Source organism: Bacillus rossius, chromosome 13, assembly GCF_032445375.1.
Source record: "Bacillus rossius redtenbacheri isolate Brsri chromosome 13, Brsri_v3, whole genome shotgun sequence".
NCBI lineage: Eukaryota > Metazoa > Arthropoda > Insecta > Phasmatodea > Bacillidae > Bacillus > Bacillus rossius.
In genome coordinates this window covers 19989164-19995163 of record NC_086340.1, presented here as the reverse complement: position 1 = coordinate 19995163, position 6000 = coordinate 19989164, and the positions used below count along the sequence as shown (strand labels likewise).

Sequence of the window (6000 nt, the reverse complement as noted above, 5' to 3'; positions counted from 1 at the left end):
GAAGTCCCTATTCCGAATTGCCACAGGAATGAGCGAAATAAAAAATTGCTAATTGAAGTTTTCTTTAATTGATGATTCTTTACAGCTGGTAGAGCAAATAGAGATGATAAAGTTAAGTGTGAAATGGGGCAATTAAAAGTGTAAATATCAGGAGTGGGGCGTTCGATAGCATGTTCTGATTAAATTCTTATACCACTATATGTGAAGTTTATTACAAAGCCCATTGCGGCCATGCAGCTTTTTTTTTTTAATTACGGAAGCGCGTATAAATTTTAATTTATCTTACCATAACTTCGGGGTTTTCGTACGATAATTTCGGTGTTCATATCATAATTTCGGGGGTTTCGTACCATAATTTCGGGGTTGTAGTGCCATAGTTTCGGGGTTGTCGCGCCGTAGTTTCGGGGTTGTCGTGCCATAGTTTCGGGGTTGTCGCGCCGTAGTTTCGGGGTTGCCGTACCGTAGTTCCGGGCGCGCAGGGGGACAGCCGACGACCGCACAGACAGTCGCGGGCCAGACACGCGCGCGTGCGTGCGACGCCGTGTGCTGGTGGCGCGGGGCAGAGAGGGGGTGTCTGACACGCGGCGCGCGCCCCACGAGGCCTGCGACCTGCCCACAGACCGCTCGTCCCCCGGGGTCCGCCGTCCAACAACAGCCGTGCATGAGGGAGCGAGGCAGGCCGCAGCTGAGGCGCGTCGCAGGTGAGCTCAAGGGGCGACATCGGCCGGCGCATCGCTATACCCGGGGGTGCCCACAAGGGGGGGGGGGGGAGTAAACGACGCAGACTGCGTCATTAAAATTTCAGGGGGGGGGGGTGGTTAAAATACGAGAAAAATGTATATATTATTTACATAATTATAGCTTCTAATGTGAAAATACGTTTCTGGTGCTTTGATAATTGAAAGGGATCATGTAAATCAAATTGGCAACCCCGCACTTTCCTCAACAAAAGCAGTTTGGCATCTGTCGGTTCAGGATGGAAATATTACCTGATATGACCAAAATTATTATTAGAAAATCAGTTTTAATTAATGCAAAATGTGATAAAATATAATACTAAAAAAGTATAATATTATAAAATAATTGAGTAAATCATTGAGAAAATGGCATAAAACATTTCGGGGGGGGGGGCGCATCATTAGTTTAGGGGGGGTGAGTCATAGTGTTTAGGGGGGGTGGGCACCTCTGCTATACCTATAGAGACCTGCCAAATTCGCGGGTTCAACGACCTCCCAGGATAGACTCCAATTTCCTCTTCACACTCGGGCAAATACCAACTGTTCATTGGCTGCTGACTTGTGAGTCGTCTCGACTGGGTGGCCTGTGATTCGACACTTCTATGAGTGAGGGTCTCTAACTGGCCCTCAGTCCTCCAGATTAACAGTGAACCAATGACCAGAAGCAGCACTAAAGTGAATTATTTGAATTTTAGCATAACACGAAAATGAACCCGCGAATTTTTCAGGTCTCTTAGCTATACCTCTCCCGGGCTCAACAGATCCCGTCGGTGTCTGTTTACGCAAACATTTAAGAATACGTTGATGTCGGATACGAAGTTCTGTTTCAGTATTTCGTTTTTAATTTGTATTTTTTTTTTTTTTTTAGGAAACTGAAAACAAGTAAAACGATGTTTGCAAAAAAAAAAAGTTTTAGGCTTGAAACTTCAGGTAGAAATTATTGAAAGTACTTAGAGGACTGGCATTGCCGCCTATATTTCGCGAATACATTTCGTGTCAAGGTATTTCACAAAATACTGTAGCTTTTCTCCTGTGGTTATTGGCTGAGGTCGGTGAGAGGTGTCGTCCCGCTCTTGACGGGGCCAATAAGAATGTGGTCACCGTACTGCTGCACCCTCACAATTTGCCATGACTCTTAGATAAAGCTACAGTGTTTTGTGAAATACCTTGACATGAAATGAAATCGCGAAATACAGGTGTCCCTAGCGATACCTCTTTAGAAGCACCCCTCTCGCTAACACAAATACACCCTAGTATTATTCCGCGAAAATATTTCGAGACCAGTTGTGTTTTAAACATTGTAGAATCGTGATTCGTTGAGTTTCTTTCAAGTGCACGCCCACTGACGACACACCAATCACAGCCATTCTGTGTGGGGGAAAAATAACGGGTCCTGAATGACACGGCTTAAAGCAATGGATTCTCTTTCATACGGCCGGCAATTACATACAAGCTATGAACCCTCTGTCTTGCACGAGTATAAATTATTTCTGTCTAATTAGTGATTAAGTTTTTTTTTTTCACGAAAATACATGCTCTTCGTAAAAAATAAAAATGTGGGTTATATAGGAAGGAATAAAAGCCATAATACACTATCTTGGTCTCAATTTTCTATCACATTAATTTATATATATATAAATTATATTATTTTATATTATAATATATTAAATATTATATTATAATATATAATATATATTATATTATATATATTATATTATAATATTATATATATAAATTGGGGGAATGACTACAACTGAAATAATACTATAAACAGAAACTATGTCATGCTCTTTGGAGGGGGGGGGGGGGAAGGGGTATGTGAGCGAGACTTTCAATAATCTCCAGTAATGTGTAACATCTAACCTCGGTAACAGGTGAATTCTTGTGTTCTCATGTTGCAAATAGGTATACTTAACTGTAATGCGAAACTCGGACAGAGAAATTCAGCGTAGAAATCTTTAAAATAATTCCGAGCTGATGAATACATGTGAATTGTGTTTCCAACGACATTTCTGGACGCGTATCGCACATAGTTTCCGCGCCCGGCGCTAGAATTCGCTGCATCTACGTATGATTAGCAGACCAAAATTTTAAACGTTATAATGAAACGGCTCCTATAAAAAATAAAAACACATGAAAAAAAATACTAAACCCCTGCTTTGGAGCTGATTTTAGACAATGTATTTTATTACAACACTGCCCGTCATGTTAAAATTTGCTTGACAGTTAATTCTATAAGGTTTCCATTTTGTCTTTGTGAACTTTGGTTTGCTCCATCCACCACAGATGGCAGCACCGTGGTTACACATTTCTGTTCCATGTAACTTCCGTCCCATTACTCCTACCAAATACCGTATAACGAGAGTTATAATGTTACACATTAAAAAAAAAGTAGTTTGTTATATGTGATCTCTGTCATTACGAAGACCACAATTTGCCAACATTGAAGGATCATAATTGCTATGTCATACTAACTGCTGAAACCATCACAGCCCCATTAGGTTCCTGTCGACTTCTCGGTCTTTAGGGACGATGAAAGGGCGACTGTGTGAGAGTACAGCTTTGACCAAACGAACTGGTTGTACAACCGGATAAAAAATAAATGGGTTCGTGTACTTACGTACGCCCGTTACAATTTATACTTACACTTAAATTTTGCATGCAAATAATAATTATTATAATCATAAAACTGGAGTCATATTATAAATATTGTGAGTAAATTATAAATTCAATTAAATTAAAAAATATATATTAAGTACGCAATATTATAATAAACACTCGTATACAATTAATTATTTATTTTATTAAAATAATCGTTATGAATTTTAATTAATAATGAAAATCAATAAATATGTAAAATTATTCCATTAATTTGATTTTTTTTAACAATAATGGTATGATTTAATTTATAATGGAAATAAATTATACATACGGGAACATAACCTCACTCATATAAATACACTTTAAAAATAAGCCCAATTTCTATCACTAATATTCTCAATAAATACATTTTTTTAATGATAAACCAGTTTTCAATATCACTCGCTAAAGAATAATATTTAAATCACACATATATTCTTTATTTGTACTTAGCTCTTTTTTTTTTTTTTTTCATACTGTGAAAATTTCGTTGCATTTCGTGCGCGAGCATCGTAAAAATACACTCGCGTCATTTGTTTTTTTTTTACATAACGCGCCTAAAGAAGCATAACTTTCTAAACTCACGGTACCAGGCAACGTCCGCCACGTTTCCCTGCTTGTGAAGGAAAAAAAAATATCCTGGTTCGACCTCCACGCGGGGAATCGAAACAAGATCATTTTGGTTCGAAGGCTCATGATCCGAACTGGCGTGGAGTCTGTCCGTGGAGTCGGTGACGATCTTCTACGGGACATAAGGCGGTGACTTTTTAATTTCACTGCTGGAATATTAAAGATAAATACTGTTGTAACACACGTTCCTAAACTACTTACAATATTGTGCACTATTTGTATTTTCTTCCCCAAAGGCATTTTTTTTTTCAAATGTTTAAACATCTTAATAATTTCGTGAATGTAACTGAAGTCGACTGGAACGGAAATTTATCACGACAGCGCTGCCATCTGTGTTAGTCTCAGAAATCTCTAAAAGACGGCGTACCCGTGTGAGTCAACTTTATATATTGCTTTCGTGAACATCGCAGAACTTACACCGCACGTAGGTATTAAATATAAATATAAAAATTATCCTTTAATACCTACTTATTGTTATAATTTATAGTTATAAAAATAAACAATGACAACAAAAAAATGCGTTAGAATCCTTAATCTTTAAAACCCATTGTTAACATTGAAATGTAGAGATAACACAGCGTTCATCGTACTGTAGACACACAACAAATTATTGTTAACCTATATATATATTTTTTTCGTTAGTAAAAAAGGCATTTTAAAAACGAAAATAAAAACGATGCCACCGTACGTAAACTGTTAAAAAATATATCACCTAAAATTTACAAAGAACGTTGTTTGCAAATTATCCAGGGATCTTCATAAATTTATCGTATTGTTTGTAAATTTACGGGTTAAAATTTCAATTAATTTTTAACACGAACCCGCAAGAATAATCATAACAAATAAGTAAAACATTCAAAAATTGGAAAAGGCTCATGCAGTAACACACTTTTTTCTTTCAAGTGTACGTTTACCCTGTTTTTACCGTAAAACACAATTCGGAATTTGAACTACAGCGTAGCTTCTACGAAGATCCACGGTAATGTCAAATTACGAAGAATTCTTGATTTATTAGAGGTGATTTCTTCGTTTAAATGTTTGTCAATTTACTTTAATTTCTAACAGTGTAAGTGTAGTGGTTTTTTAAATACTATTCGTAAACAGAAACCATAAATAAATCGTAAACGGCGTGCTAAATGGTGCGTTAACACCTGGAGTTCTTCAAGCCGTCTGGCTAACCACTTAGGGCACAACTTCGTCTTTTTAACGTGTGTACAGCGTTTTACAATACAAGCATTTCAAATAATTACATTCAGCTGTTAACCTTTTTTTTGCGCCTGATATACTTTACTTGTTGTCAGCTAATTTTTTAAAACAACAAAATTTCGGTCAAATACATACACATAATTAGAGACCCGGAATTTTCGAGTGTATCTTTGGTCGCAGGCTAGACTGCAAACATGTATAATCTCTGCATTGCTTTGATGATCGGATCACAATTGGTTTGCCACTCCCCTCTACGACTGTGGGCCAGTAGTTTGTCGGCAAGCAGTACGGTGGCCCAGATCACTTCGATTAACTCCAAAAGAAGGCAAGTTTCTACATTAAGGAATCAGCAAAAAAAAAATATAGCATATGTGTGTAGAGTATGAGCAGGACTGAGAATTATCAAATGGGGCCAAATGAACCTGCGTGATTTCCGGATTCATACTTCTAATTAATTGGGACTGGAAACATTCGCAGGTTCAGTGACCTCCAGGAGAAAGACTCCTAAGACCTATGCGCACTCGGGCAAACGTCGTCTGCTCATTGGCTGCTGACTTGTGTGGCGTTTCAGCTGCGTATACAGCTGATTCCACTCATCTCTGGTTGAGATTTTATTTCTCGTCAGCTCGGAGTTTCCCTCCAAAAAAACAACTTTGAGTCAAAACAAGTGTAAAATGAATTTGCGAATTTTTCCAGTCTCTGCTAATTAAACATAAAATTGCACCAAGTTCACTCACCACTAGATGATATTCAGGTGATGACTACATCTTCACTTCTGCCGTTCTAT

At 37.8% G+C, this 6000-nt stretch overlaps 1 long non-coding RNA gene across 1 annotated transcript in view; it reads left to right on the top strand.

Moving 5' to 3' along the window:
• Positions 1-648: 648 nt before the first annotated feature.
• Positions 649-6000, top strand: part of LOC134538324 (uncharacterized) — a 142063-nt gene continuing 136711 nt past the window's right edge. The window contains exon 1 of the long non-coding RNA XR_010076120.1: positions 649-701. This is a non-coding gene — a long non-coding RNA (uncharacterized LOC134538324). The remainder of the gene's footprint in view (positions 702-6000) is intronic.